We start from the raw sequence: 24,565 nt of genomic DNA on the forward strand, positions 1-24,565 counted from the left end.
GGTGACTATGAACCAGTTCAGGCACTGAATAAATGCCTAGAAGAAATCAATACGTGGATGTGCCAAAATGTTCTTCAACTGAATAAAAACAAAACTGAAGTAATAATATTTGGACCAATAGAGGAGAGATCAAAAGTTAACACACAGCTTCAGTCACTTCAACTAAAAACCACAAATCAGGCCCGAAATCTGGGAGTAGTGATGGACTCAGACCTGAACCTCCAAAAGCATCTAAAGACAATTACAAGGTCAGCTTTCTATCACCTGAAGAACATTTCTAGGATTAAAGGACTGATGTCTCAGCAGGATCTGGAAAGACTAATCCATGCGTTTATTTTTAGTAGAATTGATTACTGCAACGATGTTTTCACAGGTCTGCCTAAAAAGTGGATCAGACAGCTGCAGCTGATCCAGAACGCTGCTGCCCGCGTCCTCACTAAGACTAAGAAAGTAGAGCACATAACCCCAGTTCTAAAGTCCTTACACTGGCTCCCTGTATCTCAGAGAATAGACTTTAAAATACTTCTGTTAGTCTATAAAGTTAGTGCTGTTAGTCTTAGCACCTAAATACATTACAGACTTGTTATCAGTGTATCAACCCTCCAGACCACTCAGGTCTTCTGGCTCCAGCCTACTCTGTATACCTAGAACCAGAACTAAACACGGAGAAGCAGCATTTAGTTCCTATGCTCCACTGATCTGGAACAAACTTCCAGAAAATTGTAAAGGTGCAGAAAGCCTGAGTTGCTTTAAATCAAGATTCAAAACACATTTGTTTAGGATTGCCTTCAACTGTTCTAGTTAACTGAATCACCACTTTTTTGTTCTTTTTTTCTATCTACATTTTATTCCTACTTGCTTTTATTCTGTTTTATTTTGCTATATTTTAATCATGTAAAGCACTTTGCATTGTCTTTGTACTGAATTATGCTATATAAATAAATTTGTCTTAATGAACACCTCAGTTATATAAACAATGCAGACAAGTTCAATCTATTGTTCCAATTGCTCAGAATCTTGTTATGGGATGTACAGGTGTTAAATCTTAAGTGAAAACTTTTTTCACCTGGGCACTAACGCATCCTGAAAGGATAAAGGGTGGTTTCTCCTAGTTGTTCCTAATGTTTCTGAACAGAGAAAGGCCAGGATTGGTGGAAATGTCATATCTGGGCTCTGAAACATCTGGGATTTCAGGTTTTTATTGTTTTCCCATGAAACTTTCCCCATTTTGTGCCAATGAGACTCAATTTTAGGTGATCAGTCCATCAAACTGCATTTATTTATATAGGATGGTTTAATATGTTCTTTTGATAATTGGATTTTCTTTTGTTACACAGGTTTGAAGACCAGAGGGGGCCAGAATGACTCAGCCATTGAGGTGACTTGCTATTGCTACAAGACAGCAACATGAAACATTTTACATTATCCTCCTCAACTAATGACAGTCACTTAATTGTATAACATATGTAATATATAAATTATTAAAATCACAAGCTTAGAGCACATTGAACAAACCAGATGTAGAATTCTTCATGCTTTAACTGCAGAATATTTACTTAATTCTGTTCTAGATTAATGACGTTAGGAACTGCTCTCCTGAGGACCTGACCTACCAAAGCCTCAATCCTGCCTGCAGAGACCAGAACCAGATCTACATGAAGCTCAAACCGACCAAAAAGAAGCCTGGATTCAGAATTTGAGCTCAGGATGGTAGTTTGCTCACTGATGCTGAATCATAAAGAAAACAATTGTGAAAAAAACATTATAAATAGAAATGATTCAATACAACAAAATACTTAGAACTGTTTGTTTTACAATTGATTAGAAACTTTTACTGTTGGTTTTAAAATCTCTTAACAGCCTGAGTCCTTCTTTTCTATTTTAACTTTCATGTGTTTGTGAGCGTAGCAGGTCCTTGAGGTCATGCTGTCACCATTGTTTGAAACCAAAGTCAAGTTCCTTGTTTTTTTTCTACAAAATTGGCAAATAAAGTTTATTCTGATTCTTTCATTGATTCATCTAAACCAGAGGGGTTAAACTCATTCCTATATAGGGCCACTTTGCCATCATGAAGTCATTAAAAGGGTTAATTGCATGGATGATACTTTTGATTTCATAATTTCATTTCTGTTTACATAAAAATGTACTTAGGCAAAGTAACATAAAAGGAGCACCTGTAGGTCCAGTTTATACAGTTTATCTGCAAAAAGAGAAACTGAAGGTCTCTGAGGCCATGATATTCTCATAATGGACTTGTGTCTATACTTGTCCTGTTAGATCTCAGTGCTGCATTTGATACAGTTGATCACAATATTCTCCTACAAAGACTTTAACATACTGTAGGGATTAAGGGGAAAGTATTAGGCTGGTTTAAATCTTATCTGTCGGACAGATTCCAATTTGTTCATGTTAATAATAAATCTTCAAAGTCTAGGGTCACTCTTAAAGGAACCTGGCCAGCCAGACTAACATAAACCGTATACACTGCCTATCAGTGTTGTAAGGAGCTGGTAGAGCCTGATTTCAAAGGTTTGATCTCCTCATGGGGTCAATCAAGTATACGTCCATCTATCTATGACTAACAGGGTCAGCGCTATCAGGTTAGTTGCAATTGGATAACTATAGATGGAATGCTACAAAGTCCAAGTGACATGCTTTGTTTTTTCAATTGGTTGTCCATGAAAAATGTGATGCCATCGAGCAAACTCTCCACTTTGGAACTTTTGTCTGAAAGAATCAGATGATACATGATGCACTCATATGCACATTCTTAATATTTCAAGGCACCAAGCAAAAATAAATATCTCCATGTATCTTGACTACTATGGTAGCAGAAAACAGCTGCTGCATTATGGGTAATTTTGCCGCTGAGAGTAACTCTTTACAATGTCCCTCCTCTCACATTGTGATTGATCTGTTCTGTTTTGGAACAGAGGGAATGAAGCCTTACCAGACTGACTTAACGTGTGATTCAGTCTAGCCTGCCAAGTTATTTTAGAAAGCCACAGGGCTTAGTCCATGGGCCAATACTCTTTACTCCATCCATCCATCCATCAATCCATTCATTCATTCATTCATGCATTCATTCATTCATTCATTCATTCATTCCCTCCAGGGGAATCCCAAAGCGTTCCCAGGCCTACAGAGAGAGAAACTGATCTATTTGTTGTCGACTGAACCCAGGACATTCTTGCAGCAAGACATCAGTGTTAACAACCCACAATGCAGCCTCTTCTTGTGTTTTCCACTCTATGTAGTTAATAAATAAATGTTTTATTTCCTGAATGACAGAAGAGATTTTGCATCTGAATAAACATTTTTGGTTATATAAAGTAACTAAAGCAATAAGAATGGTACCATATATGACTTAGACTTAGACAAACTTTATTGTCATTTTGTATGCCCAGAGTGAGTACAGAACGAAATTGCGTTTGCATACTGCTTGAGAATTTCAGTGAATTGCAGTAGACTTCAGAATAAAGTAACTTTGCAGGATAATAAAGTAACTTTGCAGGAAAATAAAGTAACTTTGCAGGATAATAAAGTGACTTTGCAGGGTAATAAGATAACTTTGCAGGATAATAAAGTAACTTTGCAGGAAAATAAAGTAACTTTGCAGGATAATAAAATAACTTTGCAGGATAAATTAAGTAACTTTGCAGGACAGGATAAAGTGCACAGTGATTTCACAGTACAGCAATTGAAACAAAGTACAGCAATTATATGACCCCTCCACACCCCAACTACCTTATTTGTGTTGAGATCTTTTAAAGATTTTATGAAACTGCCCCTCCAACTTTCATTGTGGCACTACTTCCTCATTCATCCATCCATCCATTGTTTTCTGCTTACTCAGGTCGGGTCGCGGGGGTAGCAGCTTCAGTAGGGAGGCCCAGACGTCCCTCTCCCCAGCCACTTGGGCCAGCTCCTCAGGAGGAATCCCAAGGCGTTCCCAGGCCAGCCGGGAGACATAGTCCCTCCAGCGTGTCCTGGGTCTTCTCCTGGGCCTCCTCCCGGTGGGACGTGCCCGGAACACCTCACCAGGGAGGCGTCCAGGAGGCATCCTGACCAGATGCCCGAGCCACCTCAACTGGCTCCTCTCGACGTGGAGGAGCAGCGGCTCTACTCTGAGTCCTCCCCGGATGGTCATGCACCATGACACTAGGATAGTTTTAAAGGCTACACTAAGGTTATCACATTCAGTGTCAACATGAATGTTAAAATCCCCCACTATAATAACCTTATCAGTATTTAACACCAAATCAGATAAGAAATCTGACAACTGATCCAAAAACTGAGTGTAAGGGCCTGGTGGACGATACAAAACAACAAACAGAAGTTGTTTTATTGCTTTGCAGTTTGGATGAGGGAAACTGAGGGCTAAATGTTCAAAACAACTGTAATTATTAATTGGCCTAGGACTAATTAATAAATCAGACTGAAAGATGGTTGCCACTCCTCCTCCTCTTCCCACAGATCTGGGAATGTGGAAATTTGAATAACTGAATAACATATATATACATGTATGTATGTATGTATGTATGTATATATATATATATATGTATATATATATGTTTGTATGTATATGTGTGTGTGTGTGTGTATATATATATATATATATATATATAATATACACACACACACACACACATATATATATATATATTTATATATATATATATATATATATATATATATATATATATATATATATATATATATATATATATATGTGTGTGTGTGTGTGTGTATATATAATACACACACACACACATACACATACACATACACACACACATATATATATATATATATATATATATATATATATATATATAATATGATATGAATAACATGTAAAATATTTCAGCACATGACTTTCTCAGTACTTGATAGTTTTAGAACATAACATAAAAGTATGTGACATTTTAAAAGTTGTAAGCCCCCCTGAACTTGAGAAAATCCTTGTTATTCGATGCTGTGGCGCACATATTCCCTAGTTACTGGAGGAAAATAGGGAGTCCAATATGGCGGCTGGTGGCTTCACAGCGACTTTTTCTAACAGCGGGCTATTAGCACTCCAGTGTATAATATAGCTCAGTGGTTAGTCCCATGTAGCTAGCAATCGAAGTAGCCTATGGGACTAGTGCTATGTATGGCCAAATTGTACTTCAGGAAAAGTAGCTGCCAGTGTCCCATCATCCAAACAAAACAAAAATGAATGGCAGTAAAGTATGGCACAGTATACAACAAACATTATTATGCATGTAAACAATACTTACTAACTAAAGAAGATTTTGTTTTGTGTCTGTCTCAGGTGGTTATCTATTATCCCTCAAGGCCAAAGGGTGTCAGGATTGTATGTGAAGATGACACAGCAGGCATAGTGGAAGCCATCGCAAAAAAGAACTGGAGCGTGGCTGCCAATTATCTTATCAGACACAAAGAACTCTTTGGACCACTCCGTGACAACATCCTGCAAATCTTAGAGGATGAGTGCAAGAATATCTGCAATCCCTTTACAGATTCTTTGCTGTCCAAGTCATCAGCAGCAGATTTGAAGGCATTTTCATTTCAAAATTTGCAAGCAGATCTCCAGCGTTTGTCACCATTTTTGTTTTCGATATTTTTACGCATCACCAAACAGTCTGCTAATCCCGCTTGTGCTGCAGCAGCCATAGCTTTAAAAGGCAGGGAACCCCACTTGTCAGCCTTCTCATACTATGTCAATAGTGTCCTACAGTATGCTGGGGTGAAGAAGGCAGCCTTTAAAAGACTCAGTAAATTAGGCATAACAACGTATTACACCAGTGCTGTTAGAAAGCAAAAGGAACTAGCAAGTACATGCGGAGAGGATTTTTAGCTTCTGAAAGTAGCCAATGAAATATTCCTCAAGGAAGATGAAGACACCAGCACAGCCAATGGCGGATCTGTTGTAGGAAGGGAAAACAAAGGTGCCAAAGGAGCTACCCAAACAAGCACACTCGATGACTCTGTGGGCGATCTGGATGAAGCCATGCTTAGCATGAAGCCGTTTGTCTTGTCAGGCAAGAAAGGCCAGTATTTAACGTTGTACAATTTGTTTATCCATTCAGCTGCTTGAGATCTTTCTAATGATGTATAATAATTGTAAAAATATAAATCGCTGTCATTTACAGTGCCTTTGTAAGTACCAAAGGTCACTTACAATCTATGTTCCATTTCTGTTAAGGCTTGATGATTTATGTTTTTTTCTTTATTGTTTGTTTCTTACAGATGAACCTACTCAAGAGAACACCACTGTCACACAGCAGGCTATTGGTGTCACCACTACTCCTTTACAGATGGAGTAGCATCCGGGGTCTGACAATGTTACAGCTGTGTTAGCCTTCAGTACAGTAACAGACACTGAAATGGCAGATCTGGGCGTAGCAATATTGCCTGAAGAAGCACCAACAGAGCCAACTCCCCCATCTACATATTCAATTATATTTGACAATCTGGACTACTTCAGCCACACACACCACCAGTCTATCAACCGGACAAACCAATCAGTTCACTGGATCCACCACATAGCTGTGGAAGACAGAGTCCCTTCAAACCATCTCAGCAGACAAAAGCCGACTCAACCACTCACAGATTACAACATTGGGAAATCCCTCCCTAGTTTTGACCCCCAAGCCCAAACGCGTCGCGATTATGTTGTCCTGGGAAGCCGAATCCTGACCAAGTACCTAAACGCCTTCAAGCCGCTATCATCAATCGTGGTTCATCACATCCCTCACCAGTATTCTGCAGAAATGTCAGAGCCTTCGACCCACGTAAGTATTAAATGACCTACACTTCATTTTGAGTTTTGGCATTCTGTAGACTTTTTGACTTACAGAAGCATATAACCTGGTAGTTAATTGGTATATGCTATCACTCCAAACTTTAATGCTATTTCAATTCATGTCATAGCACCCCCTTGGACTTCTGTTCAAAGATGAGAATTATTTTGAGGGGACAGCACATTTACAGTTCCAACTGTACATTTTATTGAAGCGTAATTTATTCAGGATTGCCCCATAAAAAGACGCATTATTAAAGTATATCTGATTCAATTAAGTCCAAAAACTTTGGCGTTGTACATACTTCTGTTACATACTGTAACTGCATGAGTTTTTTTAGAACATGTCCTTTTTTGTTTCTCCTTCCTCGCCAAATGGCTTTGTTGACTACTACAAAAATGATTTTCATTTTAGATCTATCATCTGGTCTTTTACAAAGAGGGTTCGGGAAGGGATCATGGGACACTCCTTGCCAATATGAATAAGTTGAGGTATGCTTACCTATCATGAGTTAAGCTAAAAATGCTACTTTTGTGCATTGTCTTTGGCATTCTTAGCTGTTGTCAGTTTAATATATACATGTTTGTTTTAATATTTGCATTCTGAATAAAATTGCATTGTTCACTGTTTTCAGGTTTTTCCCTTTAAACGATGAACCCCAGCCACCATGAATTACGGCTCGGTACTTTTATCACTCATTCAATTATGTCTGTATGTCTGTTATGTAGCTCAGGAGTGTGTGTGTGTGTGTGTGTGTGTGTGTGTGTCTCTTTCAGTTCTGTCTGTATGTCTGTTATGTATCTCAGTAGGGTGTGTGTGCGTGCGTGCGGTCATCTGGTGAGAGTCAGGTTTGGAATGTAGTCCAACCACCATGAATTAACAGTTTGGAACTTCAACACCACAACTTACTCTGCTCCATTAGATACTATCACCATCATCAATAACAAGTCGTCTTCTTACAGATGCAGCAATGCAAAGCAAGGTCCACGTGCTGCTTTCAATGCATACAAGGAGTTTGTGCAGAAGGACACTACAGCTCTCTTCTTGGCTGCGGCAATGGAGCACTTTGGACTACAGAATGTGTCAGGTATAACACTTCAAACAAACTCCCAATCTCAGGGCAGACACTATCAGACTTAGACAAACTTTGTCATTTTGTATGCACAGAGAGCGTACAGAACAAAATGTCGTTTGTATACAGCTTGAGAATTTCAGTGAATTGAAGTGGATTTCAGAATAAAGTAACTTTGCAGGATAAAAAAGTAACTTTGCAGTCACCCCATCGCCGTATCAACAAGGCCACTGGGGTTAAAACATTTAAAACAGTCCAACTGTATTGTTTTGTATTATTTTCTACATGTAACATCACAGCTAACCATACATGCATCTCACATTATCTGTCTTTTTAATTGCTCAACAGATGTCCCAGACGGATTCATCCCAGACCACATCTTAACTGGTCCACTAAAGGACAAAAGGACCTGGCTGCATGGTGTAGTCTCCCAAATTGTAGACAAATTTGTCATATTTGAGGACATTTCTGACATTGTCAGCGGTGTAACAGATACAGCCAGTGGCCTGCCCCAACAGGGAGAGAAGCTCTCTTGCCGCACCACAGGTTGCAAACGTGTATATAAGTACATAAAGGCTAGGGAAAACCATGAGAAAAGAGAGCATGGGTTGACAGTATCTCCCAAGGCAGTTCCATATATAGACAGTCAAAGTTCAGTGTTAGACCACAAAAAGCAACACACAGAGCCTGGTTTTGGATTCTTCTTGGCTGACCTGCAGGATGCAGTTAAGGAGGGAGACGGAGACAGGCTAATGCGATTGTATACTGTAGCGTTGATGTTCTACAAGGCCTACGGGCATACACAGTATGCGTACAGTACACTACTTCTAACCTTGCAGGTCAATCACACACTTTCCCCTTGCTTAGCACACAGTCTGGTGTGGAATAGGTTTTGGAATGGGAAGGGAGAAATGGGAAGGAACATTTCACTAGATCTACATCTAGAACACCTTAACAATTTCCTAAAGTCCTTTTTAAGACGCAGTGGTCCAAACCTTAACGAGCAAACAGCAGACAGGGTCAGCAAGTCAATTGGGGTCCTGAAAACTTTGATGGAGACCACAGACAGAGAACTACAGGTCTTAAAGTCCTCTGGTGTACATCATGCTGCTAGTCAGACTGAGGACATTTTAGCTCTGGTGGAGGTTTTTAGAGAGGCTAAGCAGTTCCAGGATCACCCAGGCAGAGAGTTCTCAGCATTCCCCCAATTTAGCAGAGATCTTTTGGCCAATCTCAAAAGCACTAACCTGAGGGGATGGGTGAAGTCCAAATTAAAGGAGTGGCAAGATCACCCTGTTTAAAAAAAGGTTTTGAATGACACCAAATAATTGTAAATATTGTAAAAAGTTTTTGTTTCTGTATATATTTCATTTTGTAATACGTTTATTTATAATTTTAAAATTTGTAATATGGAAATATTTAAACAGTAAATTCTGTCAACATTATGTCTAGCATCATTATTTCAAACATGGCATTTTAAGTTGAAAAAATAAAGCAGGTTTTCAGCAAAATATATCTTTTATTTGCATTTTTTACTGTTGTATACAAAATTATTTACATTGTTTGCAGTGACAGTCATTTAAGGACATTAGTACAATAGCACCTACTAGCCTGCTGCTGAGGGGTGCTAGTTTGACTCTGAACCGCTACTGTGTTGTGTTTCAATTTCAAAGTCATCATCTTGCTCATCAAAATAAACCTGTGAAATCAATGTCAGGCTCTGTGAAGCTCTCTTCAGGTAAAGTAGGCTCTGTGTATTCGAAATCCCCGAAAACCTCACTGATCACTAGGAGAATTTCGCTTGCATGCCGTACTGTAAATACTGGAAGGTGGTTTGTAATATAAGCCAAGTCAAAGATATAGGGACTGTGCTCGACCGCTGCTTCGATAAGTTCAGTGCCAAACCCAGTACAGACAGTCTTGTTAGTGATGAGTGGCAGGTCTGGGACTAAAGTGCGCCTGTACTGCTGTAAGCAGGCCCGGATCACAGTCTTGTCCTCCTCAGTCACCTCTCTAGATCTAAGTGGAGTAGTACTCACATTTGGTTCTACAGATTCATGTTTTGGAGTAGGCTCTACACAAACACCTGATGAACATGAACACATCGAGTGGCAGTAGGTGCAACAGAGATGACCCGGCTGACCCGTACATGACAACATGTGAGATATTAGGAAAATTGAGGCCCATCCCCAGCGCAGTGGTAGCAACAGCAACCCTGCAGCTACCCTCACCCGTAAAGGATGCCAGCACTCTGTTTGTACTGTGGCAGTGTCTTGCTGTGGAACATTCCGATCAGCATGTTTTCAGCCTTATGCTCTGGATCTCTGTTCACCCATGCATCTTCTCCAAGTTTAGCTTTGAGACGGCAGAACACTCTTCCAACTGCCTTGAGTGATCTGCAGTAAATAATGATAGGTGACATCAACAGTCTCTTCTCTCTGACCTCCGTCACCACCCAATCCATGCAGTCCAGGTCATGACTAGGAACATGCTTAAGCCCAAGCCTGATGTTGCTTCTGTTTGGGCTAACAGTCACTTAAGTTGCCTTCTCCATGTTCAGCAGCTTGGTCACCCGGCCTCTGTTGACAATATCAGCAGATGCTGTCAAAGCCATGACAGGTGTGCCTGAAAGACAACACATGCATAATATGAAAAGGGGGGACAACGACAACCTAGGCAGCCACACTGCTTGGCCCCTCATAACAATATTTTTACAGATTTACACTGCAAAAACGAAAATAATTAAAATGTTCTTAAAGTTAGATTATTTATCCTTGACTTGAGCAGGTAAATAAGATTATCTGCCAATGGAATGAGTATTTTGTACCCTTAAAATAAGATAATTAGACATCCTGCACTTGAAATAAGATGATTGAGATGATTTGTTCCTATTTTAGGTGCCAAAATTTTATTCCATTGGCAAATTATCTTATTTACCTGATTAAATCAAGGACAAATACACTAATTTTAATAAATGTTTTAATTATTTCTAGTTCTCTTTTTGCAGTGTAGGCCTACAGGATTAACTCAGCTTCTTTAACAATTGATCTGAGTTCTCCCAGCCGGGCAAAGCTCTCTCTGAAGGCTGGACTCCCTTTGCCAGCTTCGCCCCTGATAGACAGACAGACAGATAGATAGATATAAACTTTATTTATCTATAGGGGAAATTAAGACTCCAAGTAGCTTAGAGACATAGATACATAATACATGTATCTATGCTCGCGGACTTCCTGTTTGCGGTAAGGCGTATTGTGTCACTTCCTGTTGTTGCTGTGTGAACGACGGAGCTTTGCTCCAGGCTCTCTCGCTTTTTATCTTTAAACCTCTTTGCTGTAACATCTGTTTCCAAACATAAGCACTTTTAAAACATTGTCTGTGGCTGCTCATCACGTTTGGGAACTCCTCGTGTTTCACACGGTTTGTTCTTTGGCGTGATAATAGGGCGCTAGCCTAGCTTTAGCCTAGCGTTAGCCTAGCGCTAGCCAAGCCTTAGCCTCATAATGGCTTCTCCGTCCCTGACTAAGTCTCCTATCTGCTGCTCTCTGTGTCAGATGTTCAGTTATTCCTCTGCCTCCTTTAGTGATAATGGTACATGTAATAAATGTAGTGTTTTTGTAGCTTTGGAGGCGAGGGTGTCAGAATTGGAGACCCGGCTCCGTGCTGTTGAAAAACCAGCTGATAGCCGCTCTTTTGCTAGCGCGGAGCCGCATAGAGTAACTTCACGTAGCGAACCTAAAGCAGTAGCACCCGAGCAGCCTGGTAACCAGGCTGGCTGGGTGACAGTTCGTAGGAAGCATAGCTCTAGATTACAGACCCCAGATCACCACCAACCCGTCTGCGTTTCTAATAAATTTTCCCCTCTGAGCGACAGTCTCGCCGAGGAGCCGACCTTAATTATTGGCAGCTCCATAATGAGAAATGTGGCACTAAAGAAACCAGGGACCATAGTTAAATGCCTACCAGGGGCCAGAACAGGCGACATAGAATCCTACCTAAAACTACTGGCTAAGGATAAGCGTAAATACCGCAAAATTGTTATTCACGCTGGCGGTAATGACACCCGGTCACGCCGATCAGAGGTCACCAAAGTTGGTGTTGCTTCGGTTTGTGAGTTTGCTAAAACTATGTCGGACTCTGTAATTTTCTCTGGTCCCCTGCCTGATCTGACCAGTGATGACATGTTTAGCCGCATGTCATCATTCAACCGCTGGTTGTCTAGGTGGTGTCCAGAAAACGACGTGGGCTACATTGATAACTGGAGAACTTTCTGGGGAAAACCTGGTCTGATCCGGAGAGACGGCATCCATCCTACTTTGGAGGGTGCAGCTCTTCTTTCTAGGAATCTGGCCGGATTTATTAGTTCTCCTAAATGCTGACAACCCAGGGTCCAGACCAGGAAGCAGAGCCGTAGTTTAACACACCTCTCTGCAGCTTCTGTACTGTTACCCACCCATTATCCTATTGAGACGGTGTCTTTCCCACGGCCAAAACTTAACAGATCAAAAACTGATCTAAAAGGAACAAATCATAAAAATCTAATACAAATCCATACGGATCACTTTGAACCAAAAAATAAAAGAATTAAATGTGGTCAATTAAATATAAGGTCTCTCCCTCCGAAGACTTTGTTAGTTAACGAATTGATTTCTGATAATCAGATTGATTTGTTTTGTCTCACAGAAACCTGGCTACAAGAGGACTACGTTAGTATAAATGAGTCAACCCCCTCCAGTTATTCAAATTTCCACATTCCCAGATCTGTGGGAAGAGGAGGAGGAGTGGTAACTATCTTTCAGTCTGATTTATTAATTAGTCCCAGGCCAACTAATAATTACAGTTCTTTTGAACATTTAACCCTCAGTTTCCCTCATCCAAACTGCAAAGCAATAAAACCTCTTCTGTTTGTTGTTTTGTATCGTCCACCAGGCCCTTACACTCAGTTTTTGGATGAGCTGTCAGATTTCTTATCAAATTTGGTGTTAAATACTGATAAGGTTATTATAGTGGGTGATTTTAACATCCATGTTGACACTGAATGTGATAACCTTAGTGTAGCCTTTAAAACTATCCTAGATTCAATTGGTTTTGTTCAAAATGTGCATGAACCGACGCACTCTCGGCTCCATACTTTAGACCTTGTTCTGACATATGGCATTGATTGTGAAGAATTAACAGTATTCTCTCACAACCCTGTCCTGTCTGATCATTTTTTAATAACATTTGAGTTTAATCTAACTGAGTTCTCCACCCCCAAAAGAGGGTTCCATTATAGTAGATTTTTATCGGATAATGCTGTATCAAAACTTAAAGAGTCTGTCCCCTTTTTAATATCCTCAGTATTGCAGAAATGCCCTGTAGATGGCAGCATTGCTGTTTCTTCCCATTCACAAATCGATACCTTTGCTAACAATGTGACTTCCTCATTGCGTTCTGCATTAGACAATGTAGCTCCCTTGAAAAAGAAGGTGATTATTCACAGGAAGCTGGCTCCTTGGTTTAATTCAGAGCTGCGTTCCTTGAAGCACAATGTTAGGAAATTGGAGAGAAAATGGCGCTCTACACACCAAGAGGAATCCTACTTAATCTGGAGGGACAGACTATTGTTGTATAACAAGACCCTCTGCAGAGTTAGAGCAGCATATTTTTCATCATTAATTGAAGAGAATAAAAATAATCCTAGATTTCTCTTTAGTACAGTTGCCAAACTTACCCAGAGCCACAGCTCTGTTGATCCATCCATTCCCTTAGCTCTTAGTAGTAATGATTTTATGGGATTCTTCATAAATAAAATTGATGCCATTAAAAATAAAATAATTGGCATCCTCCCAAACATGATTACCTCGTCCTCAGTAAGTGAGGCAGCATTGGAGGAATCTTTAGAATCTGCGCAGTGTTTGAACTGTTTAGAAGCAGTAGAGCTTTCTGAGCTATCTAAAATTTTAGCTTCATCTGAACCTTCTACCTGTATGTTAGACCCAATCCCAACCAAGTTGTTTAAGGGCATATTCCCTTTGATCAGTGGCACTATTTTAGACATGATTAATCTATCCTTAGTAAATGGATATGTACCACAGGTTTTGAAAGTAGCTGTTATTAAACCTTTACTTAAGAAACCTTCTCCTGATCAGGATGAGTTAGTAAACTACAGACCTATATCTAATCTTCTTTTCTTATCTAAAATTCTTGAGAAAGTAGTTGCTAATCAACTTTGTGAACATTTACAAAGTAATGACCTACTTGAGGAGTTTCAGTCAGGCTTCAGAGCTCATCATAGCACTGAAACAGCTCTGGTGAAGGTCACTAATGATATTCTCATGGCCTCAGATAAAGGACTTGTGTCTATACTTGTCCTGTTAGATTTCAGTGCTGCGTTTGATACAGTTGATCACAATATTCTGCTACAAAGACTTGAACATACTGTAGGGATTAAGGGGAAAGCATTAGGCTGGTTTAAATCGTATCTGTCAGACAGATTCCAATTTGTTCATGTTAATAATAAATCTTCCTCAAACTCTAGGGTCACCTGTGGAGTACCACAGGGTTCAGTCCTTGGACCAATTCTCTTTACTATATATATGCTTCCGATAGGCAAAATTATCAGCATGGGATTAATTTCCACTGTTATGCTGATGATACTCAGCTATATTTATCCATAAATCCTGATGAATCCAATCAATTACTTCGACTGCAGTCATGTCTTGATGATATCAAAAGCTGGATGACTTTAAATTTCCTGCACTTAAATTCTGACAAGACCGAAGTTGTAATCTTTGGGCCAGAGTCCTCAAAAAATAAACTTCTTAACCAATCACTTAATCTGGGTGGCATTAACCTGGCCTCTGGTAATAAAGTAAAAAATCTTGGTGTTATTTTTGACCAAGACATGTCATTTAAATCCCATATTAAACAGGTTTCCAGAGTTTCCTTTTTTCACCTCCGGAATATCGCCAAAATTAGAAACATTCTGTCCAGGAGTGATGCTGAAAAACTGGTCCATGCATTTGTTACTTCAAGGCTGGACTATTGTAATTCTTTACTATCAGGAAGTCCACAAAATGCAGTTCAAAGCCTTCAGCTGATCCAAAATGCTGCAGCAAAAGTTCTGATGAAAATCAACAAGAGGGATCATATTTCTCCAATTTTAGCTTCCCTTCATTGGCTTCCTGTTAAATCAAGAATAGAATTTAAAATTCTTCTTCTAACGTATAAAGCCCTTAATAATCAAACTCCATCATATATCAGAGCTTTGATTTCCCCGTATGTTCCCAACAGAGCACTTCGCTCTCAGACTGCAGGTCTGCTGGTGGTTCCTAGAGTCTCTAAAAGTAGAATGGGAGGCAGATCCTTTAGCTATCAGGCTCCTCTCCTGTGGAACCAACTCCCAGTTTTGGTCCGTGAGGCAGACACCCTGTCTACTTTTAAGACTGTAGTGGATTAATATCTCACAATGAATATTGTAGTGGATCAATATCTTATAATACATATATTCTTATCACAATGGTTATAAGGTGTGCTGTAACATTCACCTAAGAAACATGTGTGTGTGTCACGCTACAAGTCCAGAATAAGAGGTAGAGGGTCAATGGAAACAAACCAGGGCAGTGGAAAAAACCTCTGGGTCAAAGAGCAAGCCATTTGCAATGTAAAATAGAACATGACCCCTTTGGTCAGTGTTGGATGTGAGTGTTATGTGGGAATGTGTGTACAGCGTCTTTTTTTTTTCTCTGTGTGTGGTGAGTGGGGCACAAGGGAGGGATGGGGTGAATGAGTTTTCCATTTTCCAATTTATTTATTTTTTTTCCAGGTATGGGTGTGGTCCGCTCCCTCTCCCAAGAACATCTCAAGTCTCCGCTAGGTGCGGAGCCCATCCCCCCACGTCCTGCCCTCCTCCACTTCGTTGGCGGGCGCCTTGGCCCCCTGGCGCATTGGTTGGCTTCGGGTTTGGGGCGGGTTCCCGGGCGTGCGCCGGCCCACTCCCGGCGGCCTCTTCGCGGGGCCTGGCCCCCCGGGGGGCGGCCGGGGCCCCCGTTGCGGGGGTGGGGCGCCCCTGGGGCCTCTGGCCCTCAGGGCCCATAGCCGGGACCACTTCAGCGGGGCTAGCTGCCGGCGGAGCCCACGGGCTCGTCTCCGCGGCTCTTGAGGGCGTCGGCATTGCGGTGGCTGGGGGATTTCCTCGGTGTCGTCTCTGCTCCTTCCTTGGGGGGGGGGGGGGGTTGCAGATATCCTGTGTCGGCCCCTCCTGGGCGACCTGCTTTAGGGACCCCTTTGGGAGTCCGGGGTTACGGGTCCCCTGACGCCTGCCTCTGTGCTCGGGGAAGGTGGGTCTTTGGTTCTCCACAATCACTATCAAGCTATTTCTGGATAATCTTCACCTAAACTAGTGCACTTTCACATCTCCCACAGGTGCTGGGTCCCAGGTATTAAGTGTTCACTTATATACAGTAATCTTATAATTTATTTATTTATGTTCTTTCACTTTCTTTTTTCAAATATCACATTACACATGTCAGCTTACATAATAATATATATGATTTAGCAATGGCATCTAGGTGTTATTCGAGTGTATCTGTTGCTTTATGTCTGTTGGTTGTGCTGTTCTTTTTGTGTCTCTTTCCAGGTGATGGAGCAGACAAAGAAGGTTTTATCATTCTCTCCCTTTTATCTCCTCTTTCTTTCACCTCTACTCTTTTTTTTCTTTTCTTTCACTTTTTGTTCTTCCTTTACTCTCCCATTGTCATGTCCATATAATTTGAAATTCTCCTTGCAGGAATCATAATAAAGCTATTTACAAGCATAAATCAAGTGAGCACTATGGCGAAAGCTGTTTGCTCCACTTGTAAAAGCAAAATCTGTCGAGCTCTATCTGGCATTGAGACATTAATTCCTATTGCCACATTGCTAGACAGGACACTGGGAAAAAAAAAATAGAACATGAAAGGCTGCAAATGAACACAGAAAATGCATGGTCCATGTCCGGAAGAGGTAATGACGTGTAACCATATGGAAATGGGCAGTAGTGAGGGACCATGTTTGGAATGAGCTGTGATGTGTAACCATGTTTTTAAAAAAGTACACCCTAGGGAAGTTTCCACTGATAGGTAAAAAAATAACAAAGATATCCGTGGAAAAAGCAATGGAAAATATGTAAAAATGGGAGGGGCTCAAAGGAGGAGCCCCAAGACCCAGAGAATGTATATAAGCAGACCACTTTCTGTACGCTGTCAGATGTTGTCCGGAGAGCATCTCAAGTGTGTTTGTCTTGTGTTGTTGCAATAAACCATCCTGGACCGAAACTCAGCTACCTTTGTTCACTTTTTGACAACTGTTGGATATTTTTAACTGCCTTACCAAGAACTTAGAATTTTTGAAGGACTTAGTACAAATCATTACGTTGTGGGTAGGCCCATCCACAACATTTTGGCGAGCCGAGCCAGGAGGAAGCGTGATCCCGGACGACTGCTGCCACCGGTTGGAGGCCAGGACCCCCAGGGCCCAATAATCCACCAATACAAGTGAGAAACTAATTTGTTATAATTAGGCAGGCGGCTGGTGGACGTCAGGTATCACACAGCTCTCCTAAAAGAACCTAGCAGTCTAAATTTAGTAACATATACAAAACAATAACATACAAGAAGAATATATACAAAATAACATACAAGAAGAACAGAATAGGCTGGAGAGCGGTCCAGAGGTGTGTGTGTGTGTGTGAATGTATGGCTATTGTACGTGGCAGCATTATTGTCTAATATGTATGAGTGAAAGTATGGCTATTGTTGTTTAAGGTGTGTATGTGAATGTATGGCTAGTGTATGTGGCTGCATTGTTGTTTTATGTGTATGTGAATGTATGGCTAATTGTATGTGGCTGCATGTTTGTTTAAAGTGTTGAATATATGGCTAATGTAAACTGCTGCAATTTTGTTTAAGGTATCAATTGATGAAAAAAGTATATGTGCATGAATATATGGCTAACGAAAAACTGATGCATTTTTGTGAAAGGTATTGATTGATGCATGAACTATCTTGTGCACAGCTGGGTTAATCATAAACAAGCTATGTTATGCATTTTTGTTTAAGATATTGATTGGTGCAAGAACTGTTTTGTATCTGAAATAGATAATAGGTAGAGAAGTAGGGACAGACCGGTCAAAGTGATTGACATAAGTCTGATGAGACAGCCGCTCGGAGCAGTGGATGCATTTAGTGTATGGTTCATATCTGTGGCAGAATAAGAGTATTGGTGACTAAGTGATGGTCGAAGTGTTCTATGAAGTTGTGCAAAAGTATTGATGATTAAAGAGGCCTGGCTAAGCGATAGTCCAGTGTAAGAAGTACCGCTCGAAGGAGACGTCCCTCACTTGCCTAGCAAGGAAGTGAGGCCTGGAAGCTGGGAAAAACGCGTATGCCACTGTAAGAGACATTGAGGAAAGTTATTGTAAGAATAATATAGGCCCGCAGAGTAAAGCACAAGAAGTGCATAGGTGAGAGCTAAAGCTTAAGCAAAACATAAAATATATGTCTGTCTGTGTTGGTTTGTGTAGAGTGTAGATTAATTGTTAAAGGGGAAATAAGGGGAAGGGGAACGATAACAATAATACATAGAAATAAGATAAGAATAAATAATAAATTGACAGTGATAAGGATACAGATATATATTCGAAAGAAACAAGGTATAGAACAAAATAAAATTTAAGCAATAAAACATAAAAAGATAAGATAATGATAAACAATAAGAATTGTTAGTAGTAAAATATATATAATAAAAATTATAAAGCAAAGGATAAGACAAGAAGTTCAGCATAACAGAAATACTCTAACCCTAGATTGTTGAAATATAACAGATTGAAAAAGGTAAAAAAGTTAAAAAAAAGAGGAAAAAATCTATATTGGAAAGAGCAGGACCCGATAAAATCCGACGAATAGGGACTAAAAGGGTTAGTAAATAGCTGGGCTGGACAATTAATAGCAGTCTTAATATAAACGCAATTTCCAAAATCACAGAGTCTACAATTTGTAGCTACTAACAATTAGAAAACTAAAACGTGTCCATTAGGTGTTGGTAAAACGTTAAAAGTGGGGTTGCCTCCACATAAAAAGAAAGACAATAGCAGCAGGGAGATAATCTAATTTTATTACTGGATTTGGAAGTCTCTATAATCATACGTAGCATAAAAATACAGATCAATTAGTTTAAAGCTAGACTTGCCTGTAGACTGCACCTTAAATTTAACAAGGATTAAATGTCCAAATCAACTAAAAGCTAGTCTATTGAATAATATTCTGATCTTGAAAAATATTCTGATTAATAGAAACAATAAAGGTTCTAGTTGTAACCAGTTTTTGTGTACAAACATCTTTAGTTATAGGCCATTCTTTCTTTACCTACGATTAATGTAGAGGAAAGTCAAAAATTGTAACCTAGGTTAAAATATATTTAGGCTAAAATACAATCATTGTTGCTCTGAATCTAGATGCTGTGAGTCTTTTAGCAACTGAGCTGCACAGCAAGGAAACAAATAGATTTATTATTGGTATATGAGTAAAACTAGATAATAATCACATTAAAATTACAGAAGCAAGGAGAAGCATAATTAGATTATTTCCAAAATCGTTCAGCCCTAAGTAAAAAGACACAGGCCACAGTGTCTGCTGACTGCTGAGTGCCATGGGAACCAACGTGAGCAAACAGACTAAGGAAATGACGCCTGCTAAATTAGTAATGATAACACATCCTTCTAACAAACGCAGAATTCAAAAATGCATGATGGAATGGCATAAGATAACATCTGGGAAAAATCGCTGGCCTATTAAAGGCAGCTTTGACCCGTTATGCTATGATGAAGTAGAAGAAAGGCTGCGGCATAACGATGCGAGAAATGACCAAACGCAGTTGTGTAAAAAACAGAAACATGCTGAACAGAGAGATATCTTGCGATATTTTAAAGTCGAAAGTAATAAAAACCCAACAGCACCTAAGTATACTGATTCCAAGCCACCTCCTTATCATCCTGCAGCAGCAGGGCAGTACCCATTATGTACAGATCAAATTAGTAGGGGTAAAATCACGGGGAGGTTAAAATTAGTAATGGATAATGAGGGGGAGGGAGAAAAAGGAAAAAGAGATAGACAGCAGGAAAAATGGGGAAATATAAGCCAAAAAGAGATACCAAGCTGCTCGTTAGATGAAGAGGAGGATAGTGCATGCTCCAGCCCACTGACACCTCCTAGGGCTCATTTGCCCGCATCAGTCGAATGGCCCACGACTCTCCCTCAGGCACGTAAAAAATCCAATCCAAAAGAAAGATCAGAATCGGTGGAAGAAAGAACAACCGCAGAGCTGGAGGAATTGCAGGAGCGCCTTACATTAGTCCGCAGCTGGGGGAAACAAAGGGAACGTATGGAGAGACAAAGGGAAGCAGAAAGGCGAATAAAAGAGGAACAAGAGGAGGTGGAAAGACAGAGAAAAGAAGAGAGGGAATATGAGGAAAACCTAGAGGAATTACAAAGGTGCGCAAGAAAGCAACGAGAGGAGAAGCAAAGAAAGAAGGTTGAGCAGCGTATGGAGGAGGCAGCCCAGATTGACCCCGCGGACCACTCTGACCAGCACATCAAAGCTATGCTCACAGAAGCAGAAAAAGAGGAAGAGGACGAAATAGAAAGAGATATGGAACTGTGGGACACAGCTGAACGTCTGGATGATGGGAACAACATAATATCCCCACATTATGTCAGTAGGACCAGACAGAGCGGGAAGGGCCCAGCTGTAAGACCTCGGGAGGTCACGGAAAGGAGAGCGATGTTTTCAGGTGTGAAAAAACAACTCGCAACTGAACTTGAGGTGGACTTGGAGGTGGAAGAGCACCGCAATCACGCAATGGAAACGAGATCGCAGGCACAGCTACGTGCGGCAGCACGGGGGCAGGAGGCAAAGATCATGCCCTTAATATCCAAAGGACCTAATGAGGACCGATACATGCCATGGTCATTTATGGACATGATAACGCTTGCAGGAAGACTGACGCCGCTGGCAGACGGAGCAGACAGATGGATAGAAAAGCTAGAAGAAATCACGGGGGGCATCAACTTGGCAGCAGGAGACATCAAAGCACTGCTAATAAAAATGGCAGGACACTCGGCAGCCAAAGAAGTGTTTGAGGAGGCCGGGCTTCCAGGGGTCATGCGCGGACACCGGTGTGACGGGTTACCCTTCAACCATATGAGAACCCGAGTATGGGAAGCCCTGAGAAACAAATACCCCTCACGCAGAGACCCAACCAAGCTGAAAGAAGAATGTCTAAAAGATGACGAGAGCCCAGCCCAGTTTCTGCACAAGTTTCAACAAATGTGGAAAGCAGAGACAGGAAATGAATGGGATGAGCAAGAATCAACCAAGGCACTATTTAAAATATACGTCAAAGGTGCCATGCCCAAAGAAGTACAGGCCAAACTGGATGGAGTGGTGGGACTCATAAAAATGGACTGGCCTGCGTTCTCGGAGCATGTCATACATTATGTAAACATGCACCGAGCTGAAAAACAGGCGCTTGAAGACCAAAGCAAGATGCTGGCCACAAAGTTGGCCCAACTGCAAATTGGAGAATTAACAAAAGCAAAGAAAGAGAGAGAGAAGCCTAAACATCAAGCGGCACTGACAGTGGCAGCCGCTCCCATAGTTGAGAGTGGACCAGCAGGAGGTGAAGTCGTATAAGCCCCAGTGATATCTCCCACTATCCCTCCACCCACACAACAGATGCAGTATCCAACAGCACCACCTGCAGGAGGGGCCCAAACTCAACAGGTCCCTCCCATCCATGTGCATCTAAATCAGGGAACAGGTCCCCAGCACGTGATGACTGGAAGAGGAAGAGGGGGGCCACCCATGCGGGGAAGATGGAGAGGACCACAAGGAGCCCCGAGGAGGCCCCCTCAAGGACAATACCAGCGGATGCCCCAGGCGGGTCCAGACATGGGACAACAGCAGCTGAGGCTGCAGTGCTGGGGATGTGGACAAGTCGGACACATGCAAAGAGACTGCCCAACCAATCCATGGATGGGACCCCAGCACCCTGCCACAGGACCTGCTAACGGTGGAGCAGGGCCTGAAGCGTACTGGCAATAGGGGTGCCCAGAGAAACCTGAAAGAGAGGCCATTCTACCTGTATTAACACAACGCCCACAAACGGAACCCACAATTGATGTCACAATATACGACAGCCATCATCAATTCATGATTGACACAGGAGCTGCATACTCCTGCATAGGTAAAAGTGGAATTAGCCTGCCTCTCTCAGCATCAAAGATTCGAACAGTAGGTTTCTCTGGGAAGACCCAAATAATACCCATGACTGAGCCAGTTCCCATGATTATAGGAGAAAAGACTGTGTATGCACCACTACTTTACTCAGCAGATACGCCAATTAATCTGCTGGGCAGAGTTGTGTTATGCCAGCTCAACGCAAAGATTAAATGCACTCCAAATGGAATTTATTTTGAAGCAACTGACAACAGCGAAGCCTTCATGATGCCACTGGGCCCACAGATGACCCCACAAGTGACAAATCATGACCCCGAAGACTAAGTATTTTGGATGAAACTCACGTCACCTACTTCTTTCCTCCAATTGGAGTGGGAAACATGGAGACCTCTGATAATGAACCACTACGACGAATCCAAAGAGCCTTTCCTCCCCCTCCATTGCACTATGTTTTATGACAAAGGACAGAAACATGAAGACTACGAGAAAAGCTGGGATGAAGAAATTAACAACAAAACAACTGTCATCCAATATGCTGACATAATGGTTGGGCCACAAGGAGCCGCAGCCGTTGTCAAGTTTCCTGAAAAAGACATTGCCGAATGGTTCCAGGTCACTGACTCAGCGCCGCATGTCACATTGCTGATTGCTGACAAGTACGAGTCGCATGACCTGGGTCCCATGATTCGAGAAGCCAAGAAAGTCATGGAATGGATCGATACTGCATGGAACCGGATTAGTGTATCAAAAGATGGACTATTCTTCAAAATCTCATTTTCACAAGCAGATGAAGTAATAGCAGAACACATCAAAGTGCCTGGGAAAAGACAAATGGCGGTGACTGAGGAGCATGCATCACTATTAGAACAAGTTCCTGAGCAGGTGTGGTCCAAAAGCAAAACAGATGTAGGTTTAGTAAAATCAGCTGACCCCATCAAATTCACCACCAAATTAAATGCTAAATTACCCTTTCAAAGACAATACCCCCTCAAACAGGAAGCAGTAGAAGGCATACAGCCCATTATAACAGGATTAGAAACTGTAGTCGTTCTAAAACCGACAGTAAGCCCCTGTAACACACCAATTTTTCCCATCAAAATGCCTAACGGTAATGATTATAGATTAGTTCATGATCTAAGATTAATCAATGCCATTGTAGCAGAAGAAATACTGATAGTACCAGACCCCCATACACTGTTAAGCAACATACCCCCGGGTACAAAATGGTTCACTGTGATAGATCTGTGTTCAGCATTTTTCAGTGTGCCTGTGCATCCAGATTCCCAGTATCTGTTTGCATTTACGTACAAAGGTCAGCAATATACGTACACACGATTACCCCAAGGGTTTGTACACTCAAAATCTATTTTCAATCGTGTGCTGGCAAATGATCTGAATCACTTAGACATACCATCCACCATGCTGATGTATGTTGATGACATTTTGATCTGTTCTGCCTCAAAAGAGCAGTGTGAAAAAGACTCCATTACGGTGTTGACCGCATTGGCAGAAGGAGGACACAAAGTAAGTAAACAAAAATTACAATTCTGCCAACAAACAGTAGAATACCTCGGCAGGCAACTCAGTGGGGACAAGAGGTCTATCGCACCGTCCCAAATAGAAGCCATAACCAAATTGCCCAAACCTCAAACTGTTGGTCACATGTTGTCTTTCCTTGGCATGGCAGGTTACAGCAGACCGTGGGTGTGTGATTACGCTATCAAATCTGCTCCATTAAGAGCACTTATTAAAGCCGCAGGCCAAGGACACCAGTCGGCTCAGTTACAGTGGACAGACGAGGCAGAGGGAGCATTTCAGCTGCTAAAACAAGATCTCCAAATGGCTCCTGCTCTGGCCAATCCAGATTATGGCAAACCATTTCATCTGTACGTGGCAGAGCGACAAGGGTATGCATGTGCAGTATTGATGCAAGACACTCCCACAGGTAAACAACCAATTTCTTATTACAGCACAAAATTAGATGGAGTTGAAGAAGGCCTGCCTCCTTGTTACCAAGGCTTGGCAGCAGCAGCATTTGCATACAAAAAGGCCTCAGTAATCACTATGGGCCACCCTATTTTCTTGTATACATCACATCAATTGCATGCACTGCTCACAAGCCCACGTTTTGTGATAACCCAAGCTCGTCGCACTGGTTATGAAGTTCTGCTTTCAGGACCTGACCTTACCGTGCAACGTTGTGCCACGATCAACCCGGCCACACGAATGGTATTGCCAACAGAAGGTGAGCCCCACGATTGTCTCAAGGAGACGGACGCCTTCATGAAAGTAAGGGAGGATTTATACAATCACCCAATCACGTCCGATCTAACATTGTTTGTTGACGGGTCATGTGTCAGAGGTGAGACGGGGAACAAAGCAGGATATGGAGTGGTCCGGCTTGACCCCGACGGCACCTATACAAAAGTTC

The 24,565-nt window shown here is 41.5% G+C and overlaps 1 protein-coding gene and 1 long non-coding RNA gene across 2 annotated transcripts in view; one reads left to right on the forward strand and one right to left on the reverse strand.

Annotated features, from left to right (window-relative positions):
• Positions 1-24,565, reverse strand: part of LOC105923632 — an 869,484-nt gene that overhangs the window by 622,907 nt on the left and 222,012 nt on the right. The window lies entirely within an intron of this gene.
• LOC118560837 lies at positions 7,468-8,406 on the forward strand. The gene is made up of 3 exons (XR_004929624.1): positions 7,468-7,491; positions 7,772-7,896; positions 8,230-8,406. It is a non-coding gene; the product is annotated as an uncharacterized LOC118560837 (long non-coding RNA).

Source organism: Fundulus heteroclitus, unplaced genomic scaffold (genome assembly GCF_011125445.2).
Source record: "Fundulus heteroclitus isolate FHET01 unplaced genomic scaffold, MU-UCD_Fhet_4.1 scaffold_49, whole genome shotgun sequence".
Classification (NCBI taxonomy): domain Eukaryota; kingdom Metazoa; phylum Chordata; class Actinopteri; order Cyprinodontiformes; family Fundulidae; genus Fundulus; species Fundulus heteroclitus.